The sequence below is a fragment of the Microtus oregoni genome, unplaced genomic scaffold (genome assembly GCF_018167655.1).
Source record: "Microtus oregoni isolate MIOR12 unplaced genomic scaffold, Mior012 000000F_ref0000247, whole genome shotgun sequence".
Classification (NCBI taxonomy): domain Eukaryota; kingdom Metazoa; phylum Chordata; class Mammalia; order Rodentia; family Cricetidae; genus Microtus; species Microtus oregoni.
Genome location: NW_024543059.1, coordinates 59,497,835 through 59,519,459, shown reverse-complemented (window position 1 = coordinate 59,519,459; position 21,625 = coordinate 59,497,835).

Genomic DNA, 21,625 nt, shown 5'->3' with positions numbered 1-21,625 from the left:
TGGCTAATGGTGTCAGAAATTTGCTCAGCCAATTGTTCCTACCATGATAAGCTGTCCTGTTGGAGACCCAAAGTGACAAGGTCCTTCAACAAAGCATTGGAATCTTGAACGTTGTGGATCATTTTTTCCACTTTGTAAATGAGCCTGAGAATGTATTGACTTAATTGGCTTTTCTATGCATTTTATATTATATTACATTTATATTCTGTGAGGCAAGAAGAAGAAAACAATTCACAGAGAAGTGGGTAGAATTCTTCTTTTTCTTGGGTCTTCCCAGTATATCTATCATTGGCTATCTCTTTGTAGAAAGGTCATGGATTCATTATTTGGTAATGCTATGTATCCCTGGTTTTTGGCCAGAGAGTAGGAATCTTTCCTTTCTCTACTTCATGAACAAAGAAAGTACTTATCAAGAATGTAGTGTCAACATAGCTAAGCTATTAGGGGCATTTGTGGGTTCAATGAGGCTAAAGGGAAATAAATAGATTTTATTTTAAATGAAGGCTCATACAATAGATCAACACTTTCACCAGACATCTGTTTTGTTTTGTATTTTCTTCTCTAACCGCCATGTTGGCTTTAGCCCAAATCTTGTAGTCTTAAAATAGCTCTGAACAGTGGCTGGGGTATTCCACTTTTATTCACATTGACCAGGAAGTGAAACATATCTCCTTTCTCAGAAAGCCTTAGCCATTACTCCTTATTGTCTCATTGGCTTAAACAGGATTGTATACCTATTATTGAACCAATGAATATACAACATAGGAAATGGGATTCACTGATAAGACTAAATTAATCAGGGTCCTTTATAGATGTTTAAACCAAACATTTACTGCACATATTTATAATAAAATGCAAGCCTATGTTTAAACACAGCCACAACTTTCAGAATAGAAGGTTTATTGTAAACTATAATGTGTAAGAAGTCTTAGTGTCCTATTAAACCAAATAAAAATTAGGTAAAGTGTAAGAGATTTGACAATCTGGAAACACTAAAAATATGTTTGGGTCTGGAAGTAGTTCCAACACAGGGAGAGACTGAAGGAGAAGAGAGGGAAGAGAAGGAGAAAAAGGAAGAGAGAAAATATGTATACCAGCAAGTTGCTGAAACCAAATTTCTTGGAAGTTTGGAAACAGCTTGTCTTCAAACAGAAGCCTGGTCTTCCCTGTCTGGTTTATATGAAATCCTTCTTTGATGCAGGGGGATGGAGCAGATAAAGGCGGGAAGATCCTTTTGTCCCTGCAATCCTAGGGAAACTCACTTTCTTCCTACCACAAAGAAAATAAAGCCACACACTTGAAAAACCCCTTCTCTCCTGGTGGATGGTTTGATACCATCACCTGAGAATGTGGGGGCAACAAGGATGGGAAGTGGAGGAGGGCTGTTTCCTGACTTCTGTCACGTACAAGGGTGTTATCATAGTCCCCTTGTTTCATGCCTAAACCCCCCTTATCTGGAAACTGTCCACGATAAGGTTGTCTTTCCACCTTCTGACTTAGCTTGAGAATAAAGCAAAATCATATCCCTGAATTTCTCTGTGAATAGTGAGTCCTTTTGGATGGGCAGCATTATTACTGTTACTATTTGTTAATACAGCCCTAAATAAATTTATGGTCTTGGCTGAGATAGTTAACATCTCACATTATTTTTGTTCCATAAAATGAGACATCAAATATGATGTTCTTTGATGTCTCTTCTCTCATAGCTCATAGGGATCTTCAAGTCGCATTTTTTTCCCTCAAGGTGATAAAAATTTTTTTACAAAACACAGAGAATTGAGGGGTGGAGATGGTTAGTTTTGGTCAGTGATGCTAAGGGTCAAACTCCACTGTGTTCCATTTCCTTGGGATTTTAATGGCAGTAATTTTAACCAAACATAGAACACTTGTTCATTGTCCTTTGTTTACATTTCACATTTAGATGTTGCTGAATGCCAGGCCATTAGTTTACAGACATTATTATTAAGAAAGACTGTAAGCACTTTGAAGAAATAGAGAGCTAGCCAAAGATATATATTTTATTGACAACATATTAAATAGAAGGCACAAATGTTGATCTCTTTGGGAGATTTGCAGTGATTACACTTTCAGTTTTAAAGGAATAACTGATTTGGTGAGAAAATGGCCTCCAGAGCTAATGGGGTTTGCTTTTGAGGGTGAGAGATCATAAATTACGTCATAGACGTATAAGGGAAAGAAAGGAAAATTCAGAGCTTTTGGAGTTTGTAATAGGGAACTATTACATTTGTAAGTTAAAGTAGGGTTATTTAGAATCTTCCCTGTGCTTATTCTAGCCTGGTTGTTTATCTGTTAATATTTTGAAGAAATAGATGTGAGTTCCTTTGACAGAGGTGATGATGATGATGGCTGTAGGAGATTTACAATAATAGCTCTTGTTCATAACCTGCTGACTCTCTGAGGGACCCTAATGTCAGGGTTTGTTACATATAACTTCTCATTCTGTCCTAACTACAACTCTGTTTTATGAGACTGCCAGAATTGTGTGTGAGAAAACTCAGGCATAAACTGGTTAATCGATTTACTAAAATCCACATATCAAGTAGGGGGTTATGTGCTGGAAGTCAAACTCATGTAACCCTAAGGCTAAACTTTCCTCAGTAAATATAACTCTTCCACATCACTATCACCATTATAGTAATTCTACTCCTGTGTTTGCTATGAAGAGCATGTCAACTATGAACTCCCTCATCTTTATAAGAATCTTATGCAACAACTATTAGTATCATTACCATCTTATGGATGCGAAAATCATAGGCCAAAAGGTTAGCTCCAGTAAGCAATTAGTTATTATATTATTGTAGAAATAGAAAGTTGATGATGGAAAACATTAATAATAATAGCAAGATAGCAAGAACATCTTATAAGACCTTTATAGATAAATTGCAAAAGGTTTTGTTCACATTATTTTACTAAAATTATGTTAGAAATAAATAGGTTTATCATTATCCAAATGTTGGAATTGAGACTTAGAAAGCTTAGGAAAGCTACCCCAAATTTCAAAAATTATAATAATGGGACCTAAGCCATAGCCTTTGGCTGTGGACACTAAGACCTCTGAACCTAGCAGCTCTGTTTTGAACCATAGTCGATTGAATTTAGCAGATGAGGTTATGAAATGTTGGCTCTTTGGGCCTATAGAATTGTTTTACATAGCCAATCAATGTTTATTGAGCACCTACATATGGTGTAGAAAGTAACATGTCTTCACAGTTTCCCAATCTTGTTCAATAACAGAGCACCTCTAAGCTAGAGGTGTTACTGGATAGGGGCAGAGATGCTTCAACAAGTGCAAGGACAGCTTGATAGCAATCATTCCATACTTGTTCTAAATAGTTCTCTAATCTGATTCTGTCTTTAAAAAAAAATCTTAAGTTTGACAAGCAGAAGCAACAATCCACAAACGTATACATCACACACACACACACACACACACACACACACACACACACACACCCCTAGACAGACAACTCCCTCAAGTTTACCCTAAAAGGGGTTTCCTTTGTTGTAACTAAGTGGAAGTTCAATGGCATTGCTCATCATAGTCTTGTTTGTGACCCACTGCTGCCTGTTGAATAAAATTTTCTATTCTTTTGGCAAAGTGAGTGTTGGTTAACCAAGCTATGGTCTAAGGGTGGAGTTGTTCCTAGGAGTAATGGACGACAGTTATCATAAAGTCAGTCACTATGTGGCTGGAAGAGCTCAGAGGGCATCCTAGACTATGGGCCTCTGTGCGATTGACAGGCTTGGTGTGCATTTCCTTCTGAGACTGTCTACTTGTTTTGATGCACTGAACTTCTCATGCCAAGGACACTAGAAGCAGAAGATAATTGCTGCTGCTTTGTGTCCTCTACATTTGAAAAAAGCAAGAATATAAATTCATTGTATATGATCTGGGAACTTACAGATCTATTATTTATTTTTTGAGACAGTTCTCCCCTTTCTGACTTTCAACTCTCTCTGTAGTAGAGGATGACTTTGAACTATTGATTTTCCTGCCTTTACCTCCCAAGCCCTATGTGAGCGGATTGTAGGATTATGTCACCACACTCAGTTTTTAATACTCAATCTTGTTAGAACTTTTATAAATAAGCAATTCTGGCAGAAAGAGGGGAGTCTCAGATTTAGGGCATCTATATCTGGCATCTTCTCAATTTCAAGAGCACAGCAATTCACAGCATAACATGGCTGATTTGTTGGAATGGAACTTAAATTTTTTGCTTAGCAGTTATTTTGTTGATGATCTTTCCAGTTGTTTCCAAGGTTGAACCCATTAACAATGTGGTACAGTGTTTTTGTGGGTAACATTCATTTTGGTTAATTACCAAGAACAGAATTACAGGTTTATAGAGCAAGTGTATGTTTGCAGGGTAAATTTAACTTTACAAGAAATTTCTGTGTCCCACAGAGATGGCTCAGTTGGCAGGGGTCTTTGATGCCAAGTTTGCCAGTCTGAGTTTGACACCTGGAACCTCTGCACGTGAGAGAGAGAGAGAGAGAGAGAGAGAGAGAGAGAGAGAGAGAGAGAGATCTGGCTATATGACTAATTATTTTCTCTAGTCTATGGTTTGCTTAGTTATTTTTGTAATGGTGTACTTTGAAAAGTAGGAGATTTGATTTTTGATGAATTCCAATTTTTCTTGGAATTTTAATAAAGCAAACCTTAAAAGTTGTTGTTACTTTTTGTATTTTGTCAAAGAATCTTTGCCTGTTCTAGCATTGGAAATATATTCTTTTGAGTTTCACATGTTCTCTTAGATGTTTTGTGGCTCTGGATTTGTCAGTGTATTTAAAGGATATTTAACTTCTGCAAAGTTGGTGAAGCTGGGATTTAAGATTATTTTTTTGTTTCCATGATGATATCCAGTTGTGTGTACATTTTACTAAAAAGAAATGTCTTATTACCATGATGCTGTAGTTTAAAAGTAATCAAATGACCTTACACAGTAGGGTCCGTTTCCTGATCACATCTTCAGTGGTTTCCATCTCCTTTGTCAACACTACATTGTCCTTTTTATTGGGCTTTAGGATTCTTAAATTCAGGTCCTGTTACTTCTCCAAAACTATTTCAAGAATATTTAGGCAATTCTGTGTCCATTTTATTTCATTGAAGGTTTAGAAATAATTTGAGTTGTTTTTGAAATTCAGCTGTAATTTTAAAGGGGTTAGATTTGAGCCATTGACATCTTTGGGGAAAACTGTCATGGCAACAAGACTGTATCATCATTCAGTCATTTTCAGCTATAAATGTCTTTATTTTTCTCAGATGTATTTTTGAAATATTTGATTTTGAGTTCTCTCACAGTTTTGTCAAGTTTTAAACAAGACAATGGATAATTTAAAAAGCATTATAAATTATATTTTAACCAGTAGAGTGATACTGTATAACAACCAGTCTGGGACAGGCCTCATGTTCAGTAGTTGGCCAACATAAAGCAGACTCCACGGGCTTTTGTGTGCTTTTATTTGGTTACAGTTTGGTTGGGGTATTTATTGTTTATTTGTTTGTTTTTTGTTTTAGTTGTTTGTTTCATTTTTATAGTTGTTTATGGTCTTTATTTTGCTCTCTTTTGGGATGCTGTTTTTGTTTTATTTTGGTTTTTGTTATTATTGCTTTTTTGACTTCACATTTTCTTTTTTAAAAAAATTCTTTATTCTTCTCTCACACAGTACATTCGGACAGCAGCTTCCACTCCCTCTACTCCTCTTAATTCCTTCCCAAATGCTCCTCTCCCCAGGAGATCTGTAAGGATTTGGGGGAGGAAAAGAATATGATCAAAATATATTTAAAGTTAAGTAAAAATATAATAAAAATTTCAAGCACTAAGGAATCATATTAGTTAAAAATAAGAAAGAAACCTGGTTTTTAAGTAATGAATTGTGTTTTGTACTTTTACTAAATTCATTTATTAGTTATTTTTCTGGGTAGATTTCTTAAGGTTTACTATGTGTTCTATTATATTGTTGGTGAATAGTTATATTTTTGTTGCTTTCAATATTTGTTTTTAAAGTATTTATCTTCATTTGTTCTGTTTGCTGGAACTTCCAGTGAAATGTTGGAAAATGGTGATATCAGATATTTTCATCTTGCTTTCAGTTTGAACTTCAATGATTAAATATGTTATTAGCTGTTGGTAATATTTAGTTCCCTTTAGTAGGGTGATTAAATATTTATTTATTCCTAACTTGCTGAGAGTTTTTATCACAGGCAAGCACTGTCAAATTTTTTTTCCTTTAACTGAGATTTTTGTATATGTGTCATTTGCTTTGTTAATGTGATAAATTACATTGATAAATTCTTCAGGTATTGCCCCAACCTGACATTCTGGGGATAAACCTACTTGATCACAGTGTGTTTTTCTTTGTATGTATTTCTAGATTCACTCTGTTAATTTTAATAGAAGAAATTTATAATAATATTCAAGCAGTCTAAGTATTCATTCATAACTGCTTTCACTTGTAATATCTTTATTATGTCTTAATTTCTGGGTTATGGTGGCCTTTCAAAATCAGTTGGAAAGTATACCTTACCCCTCTGCACTCTAAAATAACTTTTTATTAGATTTATACTATGTCTTCGTCGGGTATTTAACAGAATTTAACAGTTGAGTCTTTGGGACTTAAATTTTTATTTGAAGAGTTTTCTTTTGGAAAAAAACCATTCATGCAATTAAAAAGAAGTGGTTTAGTATTTTTCTATCCAAATACTGACAGACATAGCAGCATGCAGCAACACACATTTAACATCTCATCTTGTGCTTTCAAGGGCCCAGGTGTCCAGGTATGTCTAGGTAAGTCTCCTGCTTCAGAGCCACTCAAAGGTGACCTGGAGGGTTAGGTCAGAACTTATGTGCTTACCTGTGGTTCAACTGGAAAAAGAACTTCTGCCAAGCTCATTCAAAGGGGTTCAGTTCTTGTTTGGGTATGTAGCCTCATCATCTTACTCAGTGTAGGTCACAGGCTCCTTTCTGTTTCTTATCATGTGAGTCTTCTTCATCAAAGCCAATGGTGAGGGAGAGGGTCTGTCAGCTAAGAAGACTGAAGTTAAAATCTCATTCATCATAATTGTGGAGATCATAGCTCATCACAGTTACCTTCTCTTCTTATGCAAAGCAACTTACAGGTTCTATCTGTTCCCAGGGGAAGCACTTTTCCTAAGGACACAGAGAGCGAGCAGTGATAATCACCATATTAACTTTTGTGTTTGCCTACCACATACATGTTCATGGTCATCTTGACTTTTTATTTGGTCTACATCAATTTTGGTATGATGTTCTCTTCAAAATATGTTTATTTCACTTAGCTGTCTAATTTATTGCTGTACAATTACTCATAGTATTCTCCTTAGTTTCCTTTAAAATATTTGTTAGATGATGTCTGTTTTTTATTGATGATATTAATGATTTGAATACTTTGTCATTTTTTCTTCATCAGTCATACTAGGGATTGATAAATCTTACAAATCTTAAACAAATGATCTTTGACTTTGTAGTTTGTTTTTCTTGTTCACTGTTTCCCTATGTTTAATATTTTTTCACTTTTAGTTTAATCTACTCTTATGTTTTTAGATTCTTAAAAGGAAAGCTTAGCTAATTGATTTAAAACCCTCTTTTCTAAGAACAAGTTTCACAATTGTATGATGGTGTGAATATACTCCAGAACCCCTCAAAGGGCTTTGGGAAGGAATGCTGCAGCTGAGAGGCTGGGAAGACCTCCTCATTAGGTTCCCTAGAAACCACCTCTTGAATGACTATGTTGAATTTATGTCTTTTCATATTTTATCCTCTGAAATAGGGAAGTCCTAATGGCTTTCCTGTTGCCAGCAAGGCGGGGTCATAACCATCCTCACCATTGTCTGTGTGTGTACAACGTGGTGCTGAGTTATATGCATCTTTGACACCTATGTTGAGTTGAGTGTAAAACACTATGAAATGATTGCGTGATGATTCAGCAATGAAACAGAAACATAGCATATATTTATAAAGGCAAGAAAAGACAACAATTTTCGTCAGTGGAGCAACTGACAGAGAAGGAAGGATCGCAATTAAATGCCTTCTTCAGATCAATCACCAATTTATCTCATTTATATTTTGCTTTTTATGTGTGCATAAATAGTAATATAGCAGGAAAAAAGCTGTCTCTAAATCACAGCTATGCTGAAAATTTTAAGTGATGAAAATGCATTGAGTCATAATTTTATTGGCAGTGTTTTCTGTTTCCTGATCTTGCAGTTGACAGTGCCTTCTATTTAATGAAATGTAAGTAAATCTTTTAATTCTCACTTCAACACCATACAGTTTCAAACTGTTACTATTCATGTTGAGAAGAGAAAACATCGTGGCACAAGAGGTTAAGTTGTCAAATGTCGTATAGCTTGTAGACGACAGAGCTGGGAATGGAACACAGGGATCCGAATTAAAGTCTGTACTTCCCACCACATGGTGTTGCCTTAGTCGCAAGGGCAGTTTAATCTCCTGTGAGCCTTATCAACTACTGTTAGATTTTCCAGATGACCTTTGATCTTTTCCCACTCCTGCGGGAGTTATTTTGTTAGTCCTTTGTTACCAATAGATAAAGTCAAAAGTTCACTATTCCAAGCCTCCATCTTTAGCCTCAGCCAATTCCTGAGCGTTGCTCAGTTCACACAATAGTAGATGCCCCGCCATAGCAAACTGCTGCTGCTGCTCACCATAGCTATGGGTCCACATCAGGACGTTCTGGTTCATGTTTCTTCTTTTAGCATAATATTTGGCTGGTCCTCCAGAGAGTGCAGGTTCAGATAATAGAGTCACCCTTACAAGGGTGCCTCTAGGTAATTCCTGCTTCCCTGAGGTTATTCTTGTCAAGCCCTGTACAGTACAATGTTCTGCCGTGTCCTTCTCCCCTGGTTGATTTCCCTTTGCACCCTTACTATTAGAAAGTGTGGCTGAGCATCATGTGAGGCCTATAAAATGTCAAGCTTGGTGATAACCAAGAGACTCCAGCATACACACACCTCTTATAGGAGTCTGTTCCTAAGCCCTTTCTTTCTTTTCATCGGTAACCTTTGCCAAGAAGCAGCCTCTGGGTACCCTTACCCATTTCCTTCCACATTTGATAGTCTTTTTTGAAGCCACTATAATATTGCTAGGCAGGCTCTATTGTCATATTTATCGCATCATATTACAATTTCTGGGATGTGGTTTTTGACTCCAGTAGGCTGTAGGCTTCTTGAGGGTGGACTATTTTGCTACATTCATCTTTGTATGCATGTAGCAATCATTTAACTCTTGTTGGATAAATGATCACTTTGTCCAATCCAAAATATCCTTTTGATGCTAATAGCATTTAAAATTAAGATAATAATTGAGAACTAGAGTAAGGAATGAGATTTAAGATTAAAAATATCTTGCCTACAATTTAATAAGTAATTGATTTATTAAATTGTTTTCTCATTCAATAGACACTCAGAAAGCATGAACTGTAGAGTTCTAAAAAAGAAAAAAAACAAAAGAACTGGTTTGATTTAAGAAAACTAAGAGAATAAAATTCATGACTCTATTTTGTCATTCTTTAAAGTGGAAGATACCTACTTTTCTTAATTTATGGTTACAACAAGAAATAAAGCACTGTAAGATGTTTTGAAAGAAGGTTCTGGGAAGATGCCAGCATTGTCTGGGTATTGTTAGCATCACTAACTCCAAAGAAAATTAATTTATTTTATTTTCAAGGTTACTCATTAAGTTAAAAACTCAGACTTTTGCTCTGAGAAAATCCATTTCTTTATGCATTCATGAAGATAGTATTTAGAGTTATTTTTTACTCCACTCATGTGCTTGCTAATGCCTTTCTTTTCCCTCCCACAGTGGTTCAATCAGCTTGCTATTTTTAATACTGCTTTTCTGACAGAACCAAGTTTAAGCTGTAAGAGATACATTGCATATCTTGCAAGTTGCCTCAGTGATTCACTCTGCTAGGAACTGAATATATTATATATCTTTTTGATTGTTCCTTCTTTTTTTCTTTTTTTTTTTAAAAAAAAAAGAATATTGGGTTTCCAGAGATGTGATTTTTCAAGTTAAAATTAGGACTAGGAAAAGATACTCTCCATCTAGCAGGGTAGGGCTTTGTACTGTGCAGGGTGGCATTGGTAGTAATTCTTGACAGAAATAGTTTCAGCTAAATTCAGCGGACGTCATAATTATATCCCATATTTTCTACTCATGAAATGGATAAGTCTGCACAAATGACTAGTATATAGAACTTGACCAGTGTTTGCATCACTCAGTGTGTGAGGACATATGCAGATGTTGCTCAGTTCAGAAAACCACTGTGCATCCTCTTCTTTGGCACTATTAATAACCCTCATCTGACTGAGGAGAAATAATGAATGGGACCTGCTTCCGACTTTGTAAGACTCATGAAATTAAACCTCTGCAAAAAATCATTTAGCTTTTCTTCTCATTTTGGGTTCTGTACTCATTTTTTTCCCTAATCATACACAATTTTAAAAATTGTATGTGATCTATGGGAATATTTTAGCGTACTAATTTTAATGCTAACCAATCATATCTATCAAAAGTAGAAGGTCCAGACTTAAAGCTGAATAATTCACAAACCTTGTATGGAAATTCCTGAGAAAATTTTATTTAAAAAACATTATGCAAATTTTCACATTGCTCAAGCCTTCTTTACTTTTTACCAAGATAAAATTTATGTCTTAATCAAGTCCATGGTCGAGTTGATGAAGGCAAAAACCCACAGAGGTCTGGCTGAATAATAGAACTGCAGTTCAGAGAGCATCGAAGGGACACTCTCCTAAACGCTGCTTCTCTTCCATTTTGCTCTCCTCTCTCACACTGAAACACATTGCAGAATTCTAGCCTTTCTGTTTTCTAATCATAGGTCTGCTGGCTGCTTAAAAACACAAAGTCAGCGTGTTTTGAGCAATGCTTCGATTTTACAATTTAAAATGCTTTACAGTTTTTGTGTTTTAGTGAGACCTATGCCCTGGCCCACATTTTGCATTTATGATTCAACTTCAAGCTATTGAAAGATACTCAAGTATTACAGCTTCCTCCAACCCTTTTCAGAGATATTTATTTGGGTACAATTTTCATGACTGACTATTTTTCATTCATTATAAATCCTACCTTCTAGATGTTGGCTTTTAAAAATAGAAGCAACTTCCTAATATTCTGCTATTGCAACATAAAAATACAGCTTTTACATCAGAACAAGAACTAAATCAGACTTACAAATTGTGTGGTGCCGAGAAACCAGCACGGGAGCCGAAGGAAGTCCCCATTCTGCTTCCTTCCTTCTACTTCTCCATTCTTTCGCACTGCTATCACTCACCTCCCGAAAAGAAAGGCGAACAAAGACCTATTCTATCAGCATAGTTTCTCTGTGACAGGAAAACAGCTTAGCACTCAGCATCTTAGTGTGAAATAACTGTTGGAAGACAAAAGAATCAAAATGAGGCTCTCCAACTCATACTGAAGCGATGTTTTTGCAACTCAGTCCTAACTGCATTATTAATAGGAAGCTGGTTGATTCCTGCTCCTAAACGCTGGTCTCTGAACGAATAAACAGTATCCTAATTGTTATTGCCTCCAGTTCTAAGATTTCCCATGCCTAGCCTTTACATTTCGGATTTCTTATCAGAATTGCAATCCTCTGAGGCCAAGCGTGGGCATTGACAGCTCTGGGAAACTGGGCAGCCTCTGAACACACGGTGATTGATTCATGCTCTAATTGAGATAGCCTTGAATGAAAAGTGACCAAGTGAGAAAGATTACTTATTTCAAAACAACAACCAAAATAGTCACACTGTCAAGAACACTCTGGCTAGGTAAGATGTGTGTTCTACGATGACACTATATTTCTAAGCACTGAAAAAATAAAGTAGACAGCATCGGCAGAGATTAGTTGAAGCGTAAAGATGTGCTTCTGCAGAAGGGATAGAAAGTTTATGATTTTTCACTGCTTGCTATATTAATGTGCGTCTTAGGTTCCTTGTTGCCTTAATCTCTTTTATTAGGGCTAGCTGAAAGTCTTGTCATTATTCGCCATTTCAGTGCCTCAGGTTCCCTGTTTTGTTCTGAATTTTCCTTGCCAACTTCTTTCGACATGAAAGTGAAATGTTGTTTGGGTTAGATGTGCAAATGGGTCTAGGGTGGGCGTTTTACATGAAAACAATCACAGAAAATCAGTTGTGTGAGCAAATTCTATCTTCAGGCAAAATTCTGCTTTGGCTGCAAATGACATCCCACTGTAAATGTTCCCTCCTCATAGGTTCTCCGGGCTAATGTGGTCCTTTCTCATTGCTCCCCTCCCTTTCATGCCCCCCAACTCCAATAAAACTAGAAGGGCTATTGTGCAAATGGAGGGAAGCACGCAGTCTCTTTTTCCAGAGGCGCTTTCATGGAAAAGGGAATATACCGCAAACTGTTTTAGCACTTGGACGCTGCTTCTGTAAATAAGAAAGGGTTAACTCTGCCGGTCTGGAGCTGATCCGTGCTCAGGCACAGATCATTCACTGGGGGCATCGTGGTTATAAATGTGAGACAGTATCCCAGGAGCCTGGCATGATTTTCTACTATTTTTAATAAATAAGTAAAAATGCATCAGAAGGCACTTTCGCTTCCCAAGGAGTACACAATTAAAGGAAATGCACACAAGACGCAGAGCACAGGGCTCTGGCTCCAGCCCTGCCGATGCAGATACATTCTGCTTTTCTTTTTTGTTTTAATATTTATTTATTTATTTGGTTCTCTCCGTCCTTTGATTGAGTAATGACAATAGTTCAGCAGGAAAGCACACAGAAAGGAAATAACGCCCTAGGGCCCATCAGTAGTCAAAGTAATTAGTTCCATGTTAGCATCAGGGCGCTGCTAACCAGCTCACAGGCCCGGCTCTCTGAATAAGCTGCTGTGTACCAAAGCAGTCTACTCCAAAATAAAAACCGATTTTGTGCAAAAGAAAGGAGAGTGGGGATTGTGAGACTGGGAAGGACTGAATTTGGGAATGAGGGGTATTTTTCAAAAGCATATCAGAAGCTGCAAATGCTGCCCTCACCTCCCCGATCTGGCCATTATGCAGCGCTGGTTTTTTTCTAAGTGTGTGTGCTTAGGAGCAGCAGAAGCAGGAGAGAGAGAGAGAGAGAGAGAGAGAGAGAGAGAGAGAGAGGCAGCAAGCTAGTAAGTGTGGAAGACCAAGCAAAAATATTATTCCACAAGGTACCTAGGGAACACAAGGTCTAATTGGAGAATCAATAACTGAAACCCCATTTTAAATATTCTGCTCTATTAATTCTTCAGGTTAATAGAAGCTGCCTGCATGGTGATATTTTGGGGATATAGATATTCAGAGTTGGATTACTTTTGACAAGAGCGTAAGGAATCTATTCAAAGCTGATTTTCCCCCCTTTTGTTCACCGAGGACCTGCAGAATCTAAGATAAAAATGGCAGTTGTCCTGAGGGCACCCCGAGGCATGTCATTAAAATCGGAATTTGATCCTCTTTTCATGGTTACTTGGGACAATCAGGCACATGAAACCTGAAAACTCATCAGTTTTCCAAAATATGACATGTCCTTGACTCTGCCATGCAGCAAGCCCCGGCTATTTCAAAATCCCTTTAGATGTCACTCTGCCTTCAAGAATGCACGATGCACAGGGCAGTCCCAGGCAAGGAAGGGGTGAGAGTAGCCCTGGAGCATCTTGTCCCCACCCTTGCTGGTATTTCCCATCAAAGACAAAGTCCATCGCAGCCTTCCAGTAAAAGGACAGTAAAAAGCTTGCGTGTTTTCAAAGAAACCAGGCAATTTACTAATTGTAATTAACGTCAATCTGAGAAGTGTTTTTAATCTACTTGTTCAAGCATTCCAGGTAATGGGTTCCTCGGGTTTTAAAGCTGATGGAGCCATGGAGAACCTGAGAGATAATGTGTTACCATATAAAATTATACGGTAGGTTATCGTCCATTTGTTTTGTTTTTTTATGTTCTTTCTTTTTTTAAATTTCTGCTAATAAAGGCTTTCTCTAGTCTATTGCTCACATTATCCAAGGGCAGAGAATTTGTAAAAGCCGAATTATGCCAGTGTTGAGGGGCTTTGGAAGTGAAATGTGTATTTTACAAGGCAATCCCTAGGAACCAAAGTTTTCTTTTAACTAATAAATCCTTAAGTGAATTCGTGAACCAAGGTCTTGTCCCATTCTCTACCCTATCACTTGCTTTTCAAGATGAATGACAAAGAGAGCCTCCCTCTCTGGGCCCTTCTGTTTTCCCTGACCTGGGAGATATTTGAATATTCCCAGCAGTGAGAAGAGCTTTTCATGAAGAAAGGGCAATGCTCTAACCCCAGGGCAAACAGGACGCTTTTCCAAGGAGGAAGCATGTGGGTTAGCTATTTCCCCATATACCTTAAAACTAACTTTTCTTTCCACAAAAGAGAGAATAAGAAGAGATTTGGCTGCAGAACTTTTACCTGCCCACAAAAGTCAGCTGCATTTTGATGGATGTTGCTGTTGTAGGCACTGTCAGATCAAGACTGTGCAAGAGGCAACCACATGACTAGCCAGTATGGACTATAGAATGGAAGTCATTTAGCATCGCTGGCAGGTTCAGAAATTCTTGTGCTTGGCTCCTATACTCAAAATATCCCTTTTCTTGTGTAGGAATCTACTTCCTGGACTTCAGTTGGTTGAAGGTGTGATTGAACAACAGGAACTTCCTTTTGAGTTTGTTTAAATGATGACCTGCCACACAAGACAATTCCTCTCTGGCAGAGGCCTATGGTTGGATTTCATTCCTCAAATCATCTTTCCGTAGGAATAGCATTTGAGGACTTTTTTGTCTTGCTGTAGTTCTAGTTGTCAGGTTTCATAATATGAACAAGCAAAGGAATAACTTAGAGTGAGCAAGGTCTCATGCAAATCTCTCTTTTTTTTTTATTGCTGTTTACCAACAGTTTCTTACTAGCTGATAAATGAAATGTATCTTGAGCTTGCTTTGTCCTGTGGCTCCACATATGGATTCTGTCTCAACTGGGTGTGCTTTTCCCTCTCCACCTCTGTCTTATTTCAGTTCTAAATGAGGCTTCCCAATTACTATCAACTTGGCAAGGATCTTTCAAGTGTGCTGCTTTGTCCTTACACATTATGAAATGTTCATTGTGGCAAAAACGTGAATTTTGTGTTGTGCACTAGCGTCTAGTATAAAACTCAGTTGAGTTTCTTTTCTTCTGCAAAGTAGTACTGAGTGCTAACTATGCCCAAATTACAAGAAGTAATAGATTCTTTTGAAGATATATGATGCCTATAAAGATATAGCATCTATCAGATAATGCTCAGTGGTTGTAAACTAGACAGCCTTTGGGCCAAATTCAGCCCACCATCTACTTTTGTAAATCAAGTCTTACTTATTACACAGTTAAGATCATTCTTGCACATATGATCTGTCTGATGTTGTGTTTCAAATTTAGAATATAGTAGTTTTAGCAAAGACCCTATGACTCCCAAGAGCAAATTCTTTACTATCTGGGCCTTTATGAGAAAAATCAGCTGACCCTTGACCTACATTTTTGCAGTGGTTCACAGCAAGAAGCCAATCACCTGACTAAGGAGAAGCCACAATGAGATCAACCCTGATAAACTGTTAATGGAAGCACTTCTCAAATGTATAGGGAAGAGCAATTTTAAAAGTAGCTCTTTCCTATAAATAATTGTATGGGAACTTTACTTTCACTAGGGAGACATCTATCAGAGCTGAGAGAATTGCAATTATCATTCCTCCAATGGATGTAGAACTTCATACTTATCAAGCACTGTTTAGGAAGTTGCCCATGAGATACTGACTTCATTTATTTGTTCAACAAATATTTGCTGTCTTTCAGGAGTTCATGCAGGGGATTCATTGGTGAGCTAGATTGGAAGTAGGTATTTAAATTCCCATTCCTTATATTTAAAAACTGAGTGCTAAGAATAAGTAGTGCAGTCAAGATCAGAGTAGGTGCAAATCTTCCAGCTTAATGTCTAGTGTACTTAAGTGAGTAATTATGATGACGACAAAATAATTATGCAGATTTGTCCAAATGTCACCTTTTCTCTAATTGTATGCTTATTGGTTTGTGGTCTCCTCCCTTAAGTTTTTATATATTAGTTGTTTTTTTTTTATAAAAAAAACAGTTTTAACAAGACTTAGTCTAGAACATTTGTGAATGTGGTTTCTTTCCACTTTGATTTCCTCATCTTTCCAGTGGGAATAGTATGTAGTTTTTAGCTTATGAATGGCAAATGGACATGTCATTGTTCACTAAAATGAAATAAAAAAAAAACAAAGCCAAGATCCTAAAAAAAAATCTTAGCATTATAGGTCTTTTCCAAACCCCCAGCTTAAAGAATCTACCAGTCATCACCTAGACAAGCCTAATTATTTGACACCCTCAACTCAGAATAACCTAAAAATTCAGGCTTGAGAACTGAGTAATTTATTGAGTCACACAATCAACTATCATATTTTAAGTAAGGTTATGATTTGTGTTGGACCACATTTCCAGCTTTGCTGGGGTACATGAGGCTCACAGACTGACAAACATTTGAGAATATAGTCAGAGATAGACTTGTATTCTCATTAAGAAGATTTATGGCCAGTCTTCTGTAAAGACCACCCCGACATTCCAGTCTTCCTGTTTGTGACTTTATTTGCTTAACTCCCATTCATTTTCTTCAGTGTAAAAATGAAGCGGAGAGCACTAGTCTAACAAAGTGGTGGGAATCAATTGGATGGAGACACAGCGCTGTGCAAAAATGAGCTCACTTTGTGCTAGAGCCCAAGATGTTGATCTGATTTCTTCTGTTAGTGGCATCTTAATAAGGTTCCAGTCAGGGTACTGATACCTCAACATCAGGCAGTACGTCTTTGATAGCATCATGTTCTCCAATGTGTGGACATTGAGGAAAAAGACAGGAACTCCAACAGATGAAAACCTGTTAACAGCACATTCTGCTAGGAAGCTATGCTGCTTTGCCTTGGATTGAAATTTGAAGGAAGAAGAGACTCCCTTTTTATCACTTTAGTAGCCAGGGGATATTGGAAAAATTACACATAAAAATAATATTTATGGGTCAGGTAATTATTCTTGTCACTTGGGGGAACGAACTTGGTAATAGAAAAAAAACACTCTCCTATCTCCTCCTGATTCTGGAGTCTAAACTTCTTTGGCACCAGCCTGCTTTCAAATCAGGTGGCACTGCTGCTGGCTGTCACCCCAGGACACTAGAGGAAGTGTTGAACATTAAGTGAATTCAAGGGGTATTCCCTGTAATGAGCCATGCTGTCTTGTGTTAACGGTGTGAGCTTGAGGAAAACTTGAAGGCGCAAAAAACTGTGTTTATGTATGTGTTCTTTCATGTTGGGCACCGCACTTACTGCTTTTGATTAAGATGTATGTGATTGAGTTACTGAAAACGACATTTGTTGAGAGATGGAAGATTATCATGGAGAATTGCAGGAGAGTCAAAAACAAGGTGGGGGATAAAGTGTGAATGAGAGGTTACATACATTGATGTCCTGTTTGCTTGATTTAGGAGTTTGAGATAGACTTAATCCATTTCATATTTTTAACAAGGTAGGAAAAACCTCTTAAAAAATAACCACCAACCCATAATCAAAAATCTATCAAAATAGGTTCTGACAGGTAACTTAACGTTAGTTTCGGCTAGATTAACTGTGTGCTGGGGGTAGAGAAGAGTATTGTGGAGTCTCTTAGGAAAACCTACACTGCGTTCATAAATATTTTCTACTAACATTTGTAATATTCCAGTTTTGATAGATGAAGTGAGATTTTTTCCCCCTGAAGTTTGAGTGTTTCAAGTGAAAACTCATTTTTATCTGCTATTTTTTTTCTGAAACACCACGAATGTGAGCAGAACCCATCATCTCTGAACACAGAAATTAAAGAATGAAATGGACTATGAACTGAAGCTGAACAATCTAATTTCACTCTTGCAGTTAATACGGTGAGAGAAACCTCAAAACCACGGCTGCTTAAAGGGCAGAAAACGCGTGGAATGTTTGAGGTTGGAGCCTCTAAATAGCACCTGTAGTTGGGCAGTGGAAAATGATGTTAAAATCCGCTATGCAGAACGGAATCTCTCCCAGAAGGAACCACGCTCCAGATGTGCGCAGCGTCTTCTCTGATTGTTAGCTGGTCTTCTGCTTTGCCGAGGGGCCATCCTGGCCATGCTATTGCACTTTCTAGTTGGAGGCTGAGGGAAAGAGAAGGCTCTAAATGGCACTGACTCAGGGCAGGAGACAGCACTGCACACAGAAATGGATACCTGGGCATTCTTGTTTCCAGAATCCCAAGCCCACCTCATCTGCTCCTCTCTGCTCCATCCATTTATTTGCATCTACACAATGAAGCCACAGTATCTGCCGCATAGTGAACTGACTCTTCTCAAATTGGTCTGGTTTAGCATCCCAGGCAGCAAAAGCTGACTTCTGCTTCTGTAGATTCACTCAGCTACCTGTCTGTTTGCTAGTCTGAACTACCCATAACAATGCAGTCTCCCTGTCCAGAGGCCCTGACACTGAGCTTTCATTTAAGAATCTTTTATAGATTGGCTAGGGATTTATAATTAAATTTAAAAGAAACTTCTACATTGTAGTTTATTTTTGCCAATTTCGTAAGCAGTATGACTCTGTTATAGAAAAATGTGGAAATAATAAGCATAAAAATAAAATAAAAGTTCAAAGTGTGCTGGAGAATTTAAATTTCTGTGGATAGTTAAACATAAATTTCATTTTCTATTTTAATGAATTCAGGTGACTTTCTTCCTTGGTTATGAGGGGGGATAGAAAGCTTCTTGTGTATCTTTGTGTGTTTCTGTATATCAATATTTATTATACAGCTCTATATAGAGAGGAAAAGGGTGTATATCTGTTTTCTGCTCTCCATTTTGATGAGTTTTGTAGCTGCGCTTCGTGCCTCACACTTGCAATCCCTTCAGGAGGTGAGGACTGAGGAATCAGGGTGTTAGTGTTATCTTGATTTACATAGTGTTTGAGGCCAGCCTTGGCTACATGAGACACTGTCTCAACGACAACAACAATGGTTGTTTTTTTTTTTATATCCATGTTAAGAAAATTGTTTTATCAGAGATGTACAATGAACTTCTTTGTTTAATCTCATAGAAGAAAGACAAGAACTCATAAAGGCCTGCTTTTTCTTCTTTGCACACATGATAGTTCAAAATTGCATTCATCTCAGACTTTATACTGACATCCTCACCCCCCCCCCCACATACACACATATACAAAAGACTGTTACTGTGTTTTAGGACAGTCTAGAATTTAGTAATGAGTCTTGCTCAACTGACTGCATGGTTCAAGGCCTATCAAGCACTGGCCAGCAGGGAGGGGTGGTATCAGGACTGAAGTCAGCTGCTGAGTCTTTCAAATACATCCCTGGGAACAAAATAAGCACTAAATCCACATATGACTGGATTACTATTTTATTTAATTCAAGGCGGGGTCCCTGGTAGTCCAGGCTAGCTTTCAACTAACTATGTAGCTGAGGATGACCTTAAGCTCCTGATTCTCTTGCCTTTACCTGCCTTGTGCTGAGACTATGGACATTTGGCACCACGCCCAACTTTTTATTTTTTTTAATATTATAAAATATACTTTTTTTTTTGCTCAATGAGAAAAAATACTAGTTTTGGTTATCAAAAGTTCTTTTCTGTGATTTTAAAGGAGAGTGGCCTCAATTCTTCTTTTATGGTGTCAATAAACTATTGGACTTGGTGGCAAACAAATCCCACAGAAAGCAGTTAGGAAGGATCAAACACGGCCCTCACTGCGGGCACAGGGGTGCCTTTTCTTTGCTCGGAAAACGATCCTGATGCGAAGGTGCCCTTTCTGAGAGTCATCCTGTTCTTTTCCTTCTCCCCAATATTGACACAAAAGTAAACTGTCCTACCTGAATCACACAGAGGTGTTTCACTAGTTGAGTCTTTACCAGGTAGTATTATACAATCGTAAATAACACTTGATCGTGAACTCGAGGAGGAATATTAATAAATGATTAATTTTTAATAAGAGGGAACTACTAGAAATGTTTTAAGGGTAGTTTTTCTATGCCGCTCTCAGCTGAGTTATGCTAATAAATGACATATCTATCTGACTTTGATATTTGGGAGGTCATTTCCTTTTTCAAAGCCAGAGACAGATTTGAAGACGTGTCATGAAGACTGGTCTTTGAAGCTGGTTTCACCCACATTTCCTTTAAACACACACAGAATAAATTTTCCACTCAACCTGTTTTTTTTTTGACTTTGAAATCTCTGAATGCTTATACTTTATCTGCAATATTACATTATTATTCTGGTTAGAACTCTCCTGACCAGGAGCACTCCGCACCTTGGCGGGGAATGTTTCCATGAAGAACTTGATGCTTACACAACTGGGTCATGAGAGGCCTGTAAATCGAGTCAGATCATGTCGTTGTCTTCCTGGGTTGCTTTCCAGCTCGATTTTTTTTTAATGACTTTTAAGTACTTCATGATCAGTAAATAATAAATTCAATTTACCAGATAGAAGTTTTGTCACTTAGAAAGACTCACTTGGAATATATATTTCTTAATTGGCATCAGTGGCACATTTCCCAGGAAGCATAACAAAATGGATCATTTAATAGATGCCCAATCTCTCCATCCATCTATCTATCAGTGCGGTACATGATGTTTTGACTTTAATATGGTAATTATCTCGGGCTGACTTCAGAGCAGGAAGCTGCCTCCCACACAGCACTGCTTAATTACTTCAGACTCCAGCTTGCCAAGTGAAAAATTGACTGTTTTTTGCACATTGCATGGAATCGAAATGATTCCATTGTCATTTCAGTTGAAATACAGCCTGACATCTGCATAGAATCATGGCAAAGATAATGCAAAATTTCTCTGAAATTCTAAAATGGTCTGAAAGCTGCCTTATTTTATTATTATTTTTTTATGAAGCTGCACTTCGTTTCCAGAATGTTAATGAAGATCCACTTCGTATCCAGAGAAGCAAACTTTAGGAACTCTCTTCTGCAGATGCCCTGAGTGGCAAGTCAATAAACGTCTGTGTTAGCTACAGCCCAATGCCTGCTTTCACAATTAGGGGGCAGAAGAGCAATTGGAATTGGCGTGGACTGCAATTAACAGTGAAAATGGTTAGCTTGGGTGTTTAATCAAATGAAAGTCAAAAATTTAGCGAATTGCATCTTTGTGTAGATTTTGAAGCTAGACATTCTTCAGATGAAATTGTCAAATAAACCTAGTCTGGCTTTGTGTAGAAATTCGTCAAAAATAGCTTTGTTTGCCACCCCTTCAGATTGCAACTGTCAATCACATGCCCTTAATTGAATAATTTGCACGATACCAAGAGCAGATTTTGTGAACAAAATATCCACAAAACATGTGATTGGACGGAGCAAGAAAGTAAAATTACAAGGGAAGGCGTTAGCGCAGTGGAGCAAATCCCAGCCATGCTTTCCCTTTGGCCAGAAGCATTCCACGAGTAGCAATGACACCTTTGCCTTGTAAACCACAGGGGAAAGTAATTAAATTTAACAGAAGCT